Here is a 13,964-nt window from a genome sequence, read left to right on the forward strand (position 1 = left end):
AAAGAATATTGACATACCATAGACCTACAGAAGAGCAAGCAAAACTGTGTTGGAAGAAGTATAGCCAAATTCTCCTTAGAAGTGAGGATGGCCAGACTTCATTTCATGTAATTTGGACATGTTATCAGGAGGAACCAGTTCCCAGAAAACAGCATCCTGCTCGGTAAAGTAGAGGGTCAGTGAAAAAGAAGCCCACCCTCAGTGACAAAGATTGACAGAGTTGCTTCAACAATGAACTCAGACACAGTGAAGATTGTGCGGGTGGCACAGGATGTGGCAGTATTTTGTTCTGTTACTCCAGGCAAATATAGAGACCAATTGTGCCTTGAATGGCTACTTGGAAGTTTTGAATACCCCAGGCACTGGTTTCTTACTGTCTAGAGCAATGGAGAGTGATGAAAACCAAAGACTCAAAGAAGTTATCACTTTGCAGGGTTAAGAGCACACAGGAATCACAGCCTTTTCTAACCTGAGTCCAGACTACATGGTGCCCAGCTACCATTACTGAACACTCTGGTCAGAGACAAAATAGAAGATCCTAGTTAGAAATTGGGGAGTGGGGTGGGAATGTAGAAGAAAATTCAAATAATAAAATCGACCAGGTTTACTGGACAGATAATGACTGGAAGAATCCTTGGGACTATGGCCTTGAGACTGTCCTTTAAATTAGAATTTCCCCAGGGAAATTGGCTTCTGGTTAAGCTTTTGTAGAGTATGAGACCTTAGGTGGAATCCTGAGCCCCTCCAGAACATTCTGAGTTGAGACATTCCCACTTGAAAATGCATGCAGACCAACACAGAACTGTTGGGAGAACAGAAGAATCTTACTGAAAGAAAGACCTGCAGAAAAAAAGCAGGCTGTTTGGCTGTTTAAATATCAAGCAAGCTGCTTGGAGGTATTCAGGCAAGAAAAGTTAGCCGATCAGGGAAAGCCCCTTTTTCATATTGAAACGCAAAGGGAAGCTGCCAGAAGTCTAGTATGCTCACTGGTGACCACCTGGGTCTACTTGTGAGTGGAAATGGGGGAAATGCAGCAATGAAGACATGGGCTGAATCTGTCCATGTTCCATTGACACCCACTGACCTTGAGATGAGAGAGAGAAGAAGAAGGCTGGGCTGGTCTGAAGTTTAGGGAGATGTGTGAACTGCTGAGCCCATAGGTACTGATCTTGCCATTGAGGACTGAAGCTGAGAATGAAGCAGCCAGCAGGCCTGAGGGGCAGGGAGGCATGCATGAACTCCTAAACTTGCAGCTAGACCCATTTGACTTAGCTGGATGGCTGCTTTACCAGAACTCAATCAGCTGAAGATAAAGAGGCTTGATACTGTGAGCAAGTGTAAATTGCCACAATCTCATAAACTGGACCTTTGCTTATGGATGCAGTTACTCAAAATTTCAACTGAAATGGAAGGATTTTTCATATGAAGGAACAAGCTTAATTCCTTAGTGCACTGGGTTGATGGGGACAGGCAATCTAGACAGCGGCTATCAAAAATGGGTAATTATAAAGGCACGAAGCGGCTGGCTTACAAGTTTCATAAGTGTACTTAGTTTCAGAATGAAGGCATAAGGTAGAATTCCCACTGAACAGTTTTCCTCTTCTACAGACGGATCTGGTGAAAAGGGATGCAGGATGATGGTGATAGGATTTTATGATTCAATTGTGAGCGTTAGCAGGATTTATTGTGATTGTCACAACTGCAATTGTAGAAGGTACATAACTAAAGGAGGGGAGTAGTTAATCTTTCATTTCAGGTACAGATGATACCAGGACCATCAAGAAGGAATAGGAAGAGTGGAGTGTGAGATAACTACCTAGAAAAGTGACAACAGAGAGACGGTAGGAGAGGTGATGGCATGGAGAGACAGAGCAGCTGTGCTCCATGGACAGAGAAAGGATGTGTGCCTGAGCGCTGGTGGCTGGTTTGCAGAGTATTCCCTTAGGCCATTTAAATGAATATATATATAGAAATCATTGAGATAAAGAAAAGTGTATAATTTGTTGAATGTAAAGCTGATGATCTAGTCTATTAACCTTCACTCAATTCACAATGAAAAGTTAAAAAAAAAAAAAAACTTTTTTTTTTTTTTTTTTGCATAGAACTGAAGCTACTCCCAGGGGTCACCTTTTAGCCAAATCAGTCTGTAAAATAAACAATACTGGGAGGAATATACTCCTTACAACAATCAACTATGTGAGACCAAATGCGTAACATTTGCCCCAAAGCAAGGAAGAGCAGGGAAGACTGGAAGAATGGGACAAGAGCCAACATGGAACAATTTGTGCATGACTTGCTGAATAGGAAACTAGTTTGCTGTGTAAATTTTCACTTCACGCACAATAAAATATATATATATTTTAAAAAGACCCCCAGACACTATGAAACCCACCAGGAGTTATAACAGAAACACTAAACATGTTATCATGACAATTAATTGGGGATCTCCGTGAAACCATGACCCTAAACCTCCAAACCAAGGAACCAAATTCCATGAGGTATCTGGCTATACATAAGTAGCCTTATTAGCTACTCTTTCTTCTCTTCCTTTTTCTTTTGTGATTGTAAGTATCAATCACACAAATTCTGACAATTCTCTTTTTTACAATTTATTGATAGAACTTAATGATGATTGGCTGTGCAAACCTATCCTTTATCAATGCAACTTTTCCATTATCATAAATTGAAACTCATTACTCCATAAATAGTAACTCCTCTCTTTCCCCCTCCCTCCCATCCCTGGTAACCACTAATAAACTTTGATATTTATACATATGCCTGTTCTTGTCTTTTTAGATAAATTAGAGCATATACAATGTTGTGATTGACTTATTTTACCAAGCATATTATCTGCAAGCTCCATCCCTATCGTCACATATGTATGATTTAATTTCTTCTAGTGGTTGAGTAGCATTTCATTGTATGTATGTACCACATTTTGTGAAATCTCTTGATTTTTAAATGTTGACAATCAAATACAACATCTACAAAAACATAGATGAGGCAACCACATAGACCGTGAGGCTGAGACTCCAATTTGTGATCTCTGTCTGTTGTTGTTAGCTGCAGTAGAGTTGGTCCCAACTCATGGAGACCCCATGCATAATGGAATCAGACTATGGTGATCAATGGGAATTCACTGTCTGAGTTTTGAGAGTACATCACCAGGCCTTTCTTCCTAATAAATCTTATTCTTGTAGCTTTGGGGAACTTACTGAGCATCAGAGCAACACAAAAGCCTCCACTGACAGACAGACGGTAACTGCACATGAAGCTCATTCATTGGCCAGGAATCAAACCCAGGTTGCTTGCATAGAAGGTGAGAATTCTACCATCAAACCACTGATGCCCTTATGACCCTCAGACAAGCCCATACAACGTCTTCTACCTCATTCGCATTCTCTGCAAGTTTGGAATCTCCAAATAGATATTAAGTCTTTTTTTTTTTACAAAACTATCTGTGGTAGTTTCCCTCCTAAGATGGCCATCAACAGTCATTTCTCTTCCTGACTGAATGTGCCACTTTTCCCATCAAGAAGCGGAATCTATATTTCCTCTTCTTGAATCTGAGTTTATTCTTGTAACTTGCTTTGATCAATAAAATGCAATTGTAGTGATTCTGTGCTTGGGAGAGAAGGTATCAGAAATACCACACACTACTCTGGTAGTATGGAGTCTTAGTGTGGCGCTGTGCATTAATGTGCCAGATTGCAAAGCCGTTTGAACTGCAAGGTTGGTGGGTCAAGCTCATCAGCTGCTCCTCAGAAACCCTATACAGGGTTGCTATGGGTCGGATCAACTCAATGGCATACCACAACAACAACTCTGGTAGCATAGTGGTTATGAGTCAGGCTGCTAACCTTAATTACAGCAGTTCAAAACTACCAGCCATTCTTCAAAAGAAAGATAAGGCTTTCTGCTCCCATAAAGATTTACAGCCTCAGAAACACTATGCAGGGTTGCTATGAGTCAGGACCGACTCCATGGCACAGCACCACCACTCTTAGTCTTAAAGAATCATACTTGTGTGGTCAATTAGTCTTCACTGTATTATGTTGAGATTTGGAAGGATATATATATATATAAAGCCAAGGCCTAGAGAGTTTGAACAGTTGCCTCAAAGTCACAGCATTGGTAGACTCCAGGCAGGGTTGTTATACTTGTATTTCTTGATGTTGATTTTGCGTCAAGTGTTGGTGTTGAACTAGACACTGTATGCAGTAAGAAGAAACAGGAGAGTCAGGATTTGGCATGTACATATCCGAAGGGCAAGACCTTGTTCAGTTCATCTTTACATTTCCTGCAACACCTTGGTAATCAACTCTACTGGCCTTCTGTATCTAGAAGACAATTTTGAGCAGAGGGACCTGGGTTTATGCCCTGGTTCCTCTATTCCTTTGCAGTGTGAAGCTGTTCAAATCAACAGATATTTGAAAGCCTCAGTTTTTCTGATCTCCAAAATGGGACTGTTACTATTCTTACTGTTATTACTATAACAACTACTACTGCTTTATCATTGAAAGGGTTATGATGAGATAACATTTTAAAACTTAATGTGAAAACCATATAAATGGAAAAGTGCCAAGATATGATTACTGTTATTCAATATTCTTTTATCTATCTAACATTCTATTTCAAGTCTGAATGTGCCGTACTCACCGTGGGGGTAATGGAATCCACAGAAAGTTGGTATGCAAGTTTTAGTTTTCCCTTTACTATATATTGACTCTGGGCCTTAGGAAAAATCACTTAATCTTTGTGTACCTCAGTTTCCCTATGGGTTATAATTTTAGCATTTTTATTTTCTATAACTTTATCATCTTTATTCTGACATTCAGTTTGGTCTTTTCTGTCTTCCTTGTCTTCTTAATGACCTTTTGCTTTCTTCCTAGATGATGTTCTTGATGTCATCACACAACTCTTCTGGCTTTTGGTCATTAATGTCTAATGCATCAAATCTGTCTTGAAATGATTTCTAAATTCAGGTGGGATGTGTTCAAGGTTATACTTTGTCTCTTGTGGACTTGTTTTAATTTTCTTCAGCTTCAGCCCTACCATGAATATGTTTTGGCTGCTGATATGGAACTTTTCCTTCTTTTCTTTTCCACAGATGTAGTCAATTTGATTTCTGTGTTTTCCATCTGGTGAAGTCTTTTATGTTGTTCAAAAAATATTGCAACGAAGAAGTCATTGATCTTGCAAAATTCTATCATGTGATCTCCAGCATCATTTCTATCACCAAGGCCATATTTCTAACTACTGTTTCTTCCTATTTGTTCGTAACCTTTGCAGTCACTATTAATTATTAATACATCCTGATTGCTTGTTTGATCAATTTCAGGCTGAAGAAGTGGAGAATATCTTTTTAAAACAACATAAAAGACTATTATACACATAAACTTCATCATTGTATAAGACCCTGTTTAAAATGTTCAAAAGCAAATATATCAGTGTAAGGAATAAAGTGTGCCTGACACAACCATGTATTTTCAGTATCTTCATATGCATGCAGAAGTTGGACAATGAATAAAGAAGACCATAGAAGAATTGGTTCATTTGAGTTATGGTGTTGAAGAAGACTATTAAAGGTACTGTGGACTGCCAGAAGAACAAACAAATCTGTGTTGGGAGAAGTACAACCAGAATGTTCCTTACAAGCCAAGATGGCTAGGTTTCGTCTTTCATACTTCAGACATATTATCAGGAGAGACCAGTCTCTGGAAAAGGACATCACATTTGGTAAAGTGGAGGTTCAGTGAAAATGAGGGAGACACACCACGAGATGGATTGGCACAGTGGTAGCAACAACAGGATCAAGTGTAGCAGTAATGGTGAGGATGGCACAGAACCTGGCAGTGTGTCTTTCTGTTGTACATAGGGTCACTCTGGACGGCACTTAACAATAACAAAATTTTCTAAAACACTCTACTTCTAAAGGTTTTAAAGGATGCTATTATTAGGGGTCCTGACGTGGCGCTGTGGGTTGATGTGCTGGAATGCAAGATTGGTTTGAATTGTAAGGTCGGTGGTTCAAACTCACCAGTGGTTCCTCAGAAGCCCTATACAAGGTCATTATGGATCAGAACCAACTTGCCAGCACTTAACAACAACAATATTATTAGGTATTCTGTATGAATTAGATATTAATAAATAGTTGCCTAGTCACCTGCAGCTGATATGCATATTGATAAGCAAATGGACAAAATTATTAAAATTATCTTCACTAAACTATAGCCATATGTGTGTACCACACTCCTGTTGCTGGTATTGGTAAGTGCTGGTGAGTTGGTTCTGACCTGTAAAGGGTTCTGAGGAATAGTTGGTGAATTTGAACTGCCAACCTTGTGGTTAACAGTCCAGTGCTTATCCTACAGTACCATACCAGGACTTCACAATCTTATGCAGGTCCAAAAAATCTTGAAAGTCCTGTGAATGGAGTTACCTTAAAGTACACTATTTGTTGTTGTTAAGTGCCGTCGAGTCGGTTCCGACCCATAGCGACCCTGTACAGGGTTTCCGAGGGTGTAAATCTTTACAGGAGCAGAAAGCCTCATCTTTCTCCCGCGGAGCGGCTGGTAGTTTCGAACCGCTGACCTTAAGGTTCGCAGCCCGATTCGTAGCCACTACGCTCCCAGAGCTATTAGCATTACATTAATTTAAAAAAATTAGCTTACAACCTAAAGAATCAGGTTCTATTATTCCAGAGCAACAAGAATGATATTGATTATTAAATGCTATGATTGTGTTATCCCCAAAGAAATAGTTTTTAAATCTGATTAGTTTTTAGAATAGAATTCACATGATCACTGCTCTAAGTAGAGAAATATCTTTCTACTTTAATATTTTACATTTGAGTGCCTTTAGATTTCAAATTGTGTTCTTCCTCAAACTGAACCTTCAAAATGATTGCTGATGTGAGGGAACATCTTAATTCAGTTCCTTGACGATTGGGTTCTATGTCTCAGGAAAGAAAATACATTCTTTTGAGAATATAAAGCTCTGTTATGACCCTGTTGAGTTATGAATAATTTGTGCTATCCAGAAACCCTACTCTATTCGAAAATAACATTTTAAAGACATCATTTGTTGTCTGACTACCATTTCCTAGTTCATACAAAGATGGAAAACTAAAATAGTGAATACTGTCGTTTTGGGATTTAGATCCTCATTTTGTTTGATGTCTCCTTCTACCGCAGAAATGCTGTGTGTCACGTATTCATGATGTGAAAATGAAAGTGAGCTACCAGCATTTCATGTTGATAACTGGAGGAAGCGAAGGGATGGGGAGAGAGAAATATGCAAAATCATTTGAAATTGTAAGAGGCAGTCAGAGTTTGCCCTAAGTGACTGCTGTTTCAGGTAGCTTCCGCAAGTGTTTATTTCCCTTACAGTTCTTAATGACTTTCTTAACTTTCAGTCCTTATAAATACAATAGTAAAGGAGTCATAAATCCAATTAAATATGGAAGTTAAAAGATATTTAACTTGGTAAGAACAGCACATCTGTGGTATTTGAGCCATTCCCTACTCCCTTATGCACTGCACCCCAATTTCCTATTATAGAAGCTATTCTGGACAACTGGAGCTAAGACGATGGGGACTTCTCATATGAGAAACCAAGATCTGAGGTTATGGTTTCACCCCAAGAAGTGCCAGCTGTTCCCAGTCTTAGTTTGAAGAAACTATTCTAGGTACCACAGCCCAGGGGACCAATCTTCTTATTCCTACCATACTCCAACTCACTCATGGAATCCGGGTGTGGTGCTGTGGGTTAATGTGCCAGACTGCAAAGCTGTTTGAACTGCACGGTAGTAGTTCAAGCTCACCAGGTTGGTTTGCACCACAAACTCACTAGCCGTTCCTTGGAAACCCTATACAGGGTCCCTATGAGTCACAACCAACTCAATATTCCTTATGAACATTGATTGTTGTTGTTGTTTAGTGCTGTTAAGTTGTTTCCAACTCATAATGACCCTGTCTAGGGTCTCTGAGGAGTGACTAGTGAGCTTGAACTGCTGACCTTGTGATTCAAACCAATCTTGCATTAACCCACAGCGCCACACAGCAAATACTAGCAAAGCAAATACAGCAATACGTAAGAGGATGATACACTGTGAGCAAGTAGGATTTATCTCAGGAATAAAAGCTGGTTTACATCTAAAGATCAGTTAATGTAACACGTGATTAACAGAAAAAACTTTAAATATTGCAGAGAAAGAATTAAAAACAGTTTCTATTTGCAGATGACATGATCTTAGATACAAAAATCTTACAGAATTCACTAAAAAAAAACTATTAGAATTAATAAATCCAGTGGGGTTATAGAATATAAGTTGAATATATAAAAATCATGTTTATTTCCATACACTAGAAATGTATGTTCTAAAGTTGAAGTTAAGAAAACAATGACATTTACAATAGCATCAAAAAGAAGAAACTTAGACATAATTTTTATTGCTACAAAATCATAGAAACTTTTATTAAATACAATATCAAAATATGAAGTTATTTTTTCTCAACATATGCATTTTTAGCCAGATATATTTTTTTTATTTTAGCCAGATATTTTTAAAAGACATTTAATTGTCGATTGGATGAAGGTTTACAGAACAAATCAGTTTTCCATTCAGTAATTCACACATATTTTGTTTCCTTTCACTGTTTGCAATCCTTACAAAGTAACATCATTTATCCTACTTTCTCATTGTGTTTCCCATTCCTTTTCTAATCCTTCTAGTGTTGTCTTTGGGTAAATGCTGCCCCTTTGAGCTCAAATGACTGATTTTTCTAAGATGTGCATGCCTCCCTAGCAGGAATGTATACTTTATAGAATAGTTGTTTGGCTGAAAATTGAACCATAAGTGTAATTCGACAACACTTACCACCAATAACAAAGATCATATGGAGTTCTGGTGTAGCACTGAACTAATAATCACAAGATCAGTGGTTCAAATGCACTGGCTACTCCTTGGAAACTCTATACAGCGTCTCTGCAAGTCAGAACTGACTCAATAACACTTATCAACAGCAGTAACAATAAAGTTCATATGGAAACACAAGAGAGCTGGTGGTGGCTGTGTGCTGTGGAGTTGGTTCTGACTCATAGCGACCCTGTACAGGGTTTCCGAAGGTCACGGGAGCAGAAAGCCTCGTCTTTCTCTAGTGGAACAGCTGGTAGTTTCGAACTGCTGACCTTGCAGTTCGCAGCCCGATTCGTAACCACTACGCTACCAGAGCTCCCTCTAAAGTAGGCAAAACAATATTGATAATCAGTTGGAGGACTCACACTTCTTGATTTCAAAATTACCACAAAGCTACAGTAGCTTACATAATATGGCACTGACAAATGGATAGTCATATAGATCAATGGAATATAATTGAGAATCCAGAAAATAAACATGCATTTATCATTAATTGATTTTCAACACAGCAGCAGACTAATTCAATGGAGGAAAATAAGAGACTTTTGAGAAAATGGGGTTGGGACAACTGGATATCTTCATGCACAATAGAGTAAAGATCTAAATTTTAAAGTTTGTTGTTGTTATTGTTGTCGTTGTTGTTGTTAAGTGCCCTCGAGTTGATTCTGACCCATAGCAACCCTTTATAGGGTTTCTGAGGAGCAGCTGACAAGTTTGAACCACTGACATTGTATTCACACCAACATTGCAGTCCAGTGAATTAATCCATAACACGACACCAGGACCCCAAATGTAAAAGGTGAAACTATAAAATTCTTAGAAGAAAACAAAGATGATTTTCATGACCCTGACATAGGTAATATTTTCTTGTGACATGATACCAAAAGCAAAAGTGAAAAGACAGAAGGGAGTAAATGGTAAACTAGGCAGAAATGCTACACAAACCTTCTGCAACAAAGCTAAGGAAAACCGAAGGACACTGACGCAGATGATAGTCCTGGAACCCTATGCTTTGTATATAAGGTAAGAGTAGTGGATTGAATGCTTGCTAGAAGAGAAACTGAATAGAAGTGATTTTAAAAAAGTACATGGTAAGTTGTGCCAGCTGACCAGAGGCAGCAAGCATATCCTAAATTTTTGTGAGTAGCTTTAGAGACAAGAGAGGGGCTTGATAGTGCAGAGGCATACCAGTGACTGGTGAAGAAAAAGGCTGATTTTTGACTTGTCTCCCACACTTCTCTGGTGACCAGAGGTGTGGCCAGTCCCTGCATACACTCCCAGCATAACTCCCACTCTTCCGGCAATCAGAACCACATGGTGGTGACTGTGTTGTTGTAAGCCACAGCAAAGTGAGTTGGGTGCTCTATGCATGAACCCCAGAGCCTGGATTCAGGTGAGTCCTGCTCCAAACTTGCAGAGCCAGCCCTTGCCAGGCCTGGACCAGCCCTCACAAGGAGCAGCAGCTGAACAGATGGAGGAAAGAAAAAGGAAACAGACAGGTTATCTGTGTTGGCCAACCAGGTCTGGTGCAGCCATTTTGAACTCTTGTGGGTGGTTTTTAGAAGGTTGAGGGTGGCATGGTGGCAGAGAGGATGGGGTGACTATATTACTCTGGTGACTAGAGGTGTGGCCAACCCCACCTATGTATACCCCCAGTGAAGCTTGTGCTCTCCGGGCAGTCAGAACTGCGTGGTGGTCAACTGCACAGTTGTAAAAGGCATCAAAGTGAGTTGGGAGCTCTCTGCATTAACCCCAGTGCCTGAATTCAGGTGAGGCCTGCAGAGCCTGCTCTGGCCAGCTATGGACTAGTGGGAACTCTTGTCTCTGGTTACCCTCTATGATGGAAAGTCTTAACTGCAGATGCTTTGGGGTCTGCACGAACTACTTCCAGATTGGGTGCCCAGAACAGACAGCACCTAAGCCTATAGAAACTCCATATAGGTTCAGAAGTGCCAGCATCTTATTCCTTTCCCACCTACCATGTGAACTCCTTACCTGGCAGGAGACTCCAGATTTATCTCCTCTCTGGGTCTGGCACCTGCTCTGATTTTTACCTTTCCTTGTTTTCTTTTGTTTATTCTTTCTTCCCCAACATCCACTCCACCTTCCCTGGATTGTTATGCATTTTATCTCAGCTTCTATTTTTGCCTTCTATACTTCTGCCTCTCTCCCTCCGTCCCACTTCTTCTTTTTATTTATTTATTTGCTCTTTTCTTTACTACTGTCAAGTCTCTTTCTCATCCCTTTCCTTAACTACATTTAGTGCTTTTTAATTTTTTTCTCTTCCATGTTTTTTTTAAACTTTTACCTCTCTCCCTCTTTTCTCTTTTTGGTTATTGAATTTTTTTCCTAGCTGTTGCCTGCTTTTTTTTCCCCATTCATTCTTTTCTCCCTTACAGTTTTCTGGTTTTGCTTGTTTGATTTTTTTTTTTTTTCTCTCGTGTGTGTTTTCTCATCTTGTCTCACCTGACAGGGGATAACAACCATGTCCATACAACCCAGCCACAATACCCTCTGCAGCTCTATCTGCTTCTCAAGAGTCAATACCAGCTGCTGCACACCTGAACAATGACAATAACCAGTGGCAGTCAAACCTATCCTACAATGAACCATGTGACTGGCAACAAGAGAATGGTGCACCCGCTTCCAGTCCCTAATCACAGCCACCAGGAAGAAGTTACTGAGTGCCTAAGAACACACTAATATAGACTCATCAACTAAATGCAAATACAATGACATTGCAATGTCTCAAAAGCAGAGACAATTTCTGTTGATATGAAAAAACAAGACAGAGGACTTCCGGCGGCGGCACTCCCCTGACCAGTGGGACAGGTACGTGAGCTCGGGAGAAATACGGGACAGGGTCACAATAGGGGCCCCAGCCTGGTAGACAGACAGCTTTTGGGCAAACATAAAACATTAGGCGGCAACTCTATGAACTTGGTTTTTTAAAAGAACTAACAACTGAGAAGTTAGGAGCATTTTTAACCCCCACCCGCCTGCTCCCAGCTCTTACTGGGCGGAAGGCGCCGCCCACTGCAGAACCTAACAGGCCCTAAGCAGACGCTCTCAGAAGGAGCACGCTCACAGAGAACCAGTGAGCACTCAGGAACCAACATAGTCCATCCCAGGGGGGTCCTCATAGCCACATTAGGCATTACTGGTGAATATATAGGGAAAATTGGGGGGCCCAAGGCACAGGGGGACAAAGAGGCATTTGGCACGTCATCAAAGACAGACCCTGTCTGCCTGCAAGCACGAAGCCCATCCCCCACTTCTTCAGCCTAGGTCAACTCCCCGCTCAGTCTCAGGGACCGCCAGAAACTAAATAGCAATTCAATTCCAATGACAAAACACCCCTGCTGTGGCTTAATCTGCCAGACCACAAACTGAAGATTTGCATGAACTGTGGGCTGCAGCACCTACAGGAATCCATATACTAAATAGTTGTGGGTCAGAACCCACCCCACAGCATTTCAATAAGTGGCAAAACCTAGAGGGAGCCAAAACCAGAGTAATAACATTTTAGATTAACTGAAGAAGCGCAGAGGGCAGGAATCCCTGGCGGCTAGGGCGAAGGTCGCCGGCAAAAGAGGCTTAGAATCCAAAGCACAAAGGAGCCAAAACAGAGCTCCTGGATTCAGATCCACAGAAATAGGAGGGGTCTAGAGGCTGGGAGACTTGTAGCCAGTGGAACTTGGAGCGGAGGCAGAAGGGTGTGTACCCTTGGGCCCGTTAGCCAGGCTAGGTGATCTGGGCCCACAGCCTGGGAGAGACAGAGTGGCTGGACTGAATAGGGGCCGCAGAGTCTCCAAGTCGCAGAGACGCACCGCAGGAACATCTAGGGTGCCTTGCCGACCTTGGGTCATTCCGAACTAGTTGTATTTTCTTTTTCTTTTTTCTTTGGTGTTGTGAGGGGGTGCGCTCACGGTTTGACCACATATGTCTGGGCGAGAGGAAATAAAGGATTCAAACAGCGGCCGGAACCCGCTCCCACCCCCAGCGCTCTCCTCTGCCAGGAATACACGCTCCTGGGCTAGGCTGAGACGAGGAGTGGGTCTGCCTTTTTTCTCGGGTTTGAAAGACAGCCCAGCTAGTGCAGTGAAGTGGGTGCTGCACTGTAGATTCCTTTGAGCGACAAGCCCAGTGGGACTGAGCTGGTGGCTCACAATCACCAACCACTCATAGGAAACCATATACAGGTGACAGGGCTGGGCTGTGTGTACTACTCGGTCGGCTTGCACTCACGGATTTGAGAGCCGTCCCATTGTAGCACGGTGGGCTGGAGTGCCACTCAAGGGCCTTTTGGTCTGCTGGGTCAGAGGCTCAAGCTCACGGGCCACTCTTCAGAGGCCCAGTGCGGGGGACACAGATTCCCGCCATATGAAGCCTGCCTACTCATTTTCACTGGTTTGAAGGGAGTCCGGCACAGCGCTGTGGGCTGAGGTGACACACTACAGGGCCTTTTGAGCTGTAGACCCAGAGGTTCGTGCCTGCCAGCCACTCCTTGGAGACCCTATACAGGGTTGCTACAGGTCAGAACTGACTAGACAGCACCTGACAGCAAGGAGAGGAGGGCAGAGTGACTGAAAGAGAGGATTCTAAAAACATACACACATTAGGAATCAGAATTTTCTACCTTAATTTTTTTTCTTTCTCCCCATTTTATCTTACTTTATCTTTATTATTAGCACCTCTTTAAATGTTATTCTCTCTCTCTCTATATATATATATATTTTTTTTTTCCTCTTCTTTCCTTTATTCTTTACATTAAAAAATTGCTTCCCTCTTGCTCTCATTTTTGTTTTTGCTTCTGATCCTCATTTGGCTTTTGATTTTTACCCAACCTCAGTTGGTTGATGATTGCATAGCCTCCTTTTTGTTTTTGGAAGACACTTTGTCTCCCTATATCACACAAGAAAAGTCAGTAACCACAACTAAAAAGTCAAGTTGTAATCACACCTTATAAAATACCAAACCCAAGCAAGAACCAATACCAGCAGACATACACCAGGGAAACAGGCAATACCTGTGAAAGTCACCC

Source organism: Chrysochloris asiatica, unplaced genomic scaffold, assembly GCF_000296735.1.
Source record: "Chrysochloris asiatica unplaced genomic scaffold, ChrAsi1.0 scaffold00030, whole genome shotgun sequence".
In the NCBI taxonomy this organism is placed as follows: domain Eukaryota; kingdom Metazoa; phylum Chordata; class Mammalia; order Afrosoricida; family Chrysochloridae; genus Chrysochloris; species Chrysochloris asiatica.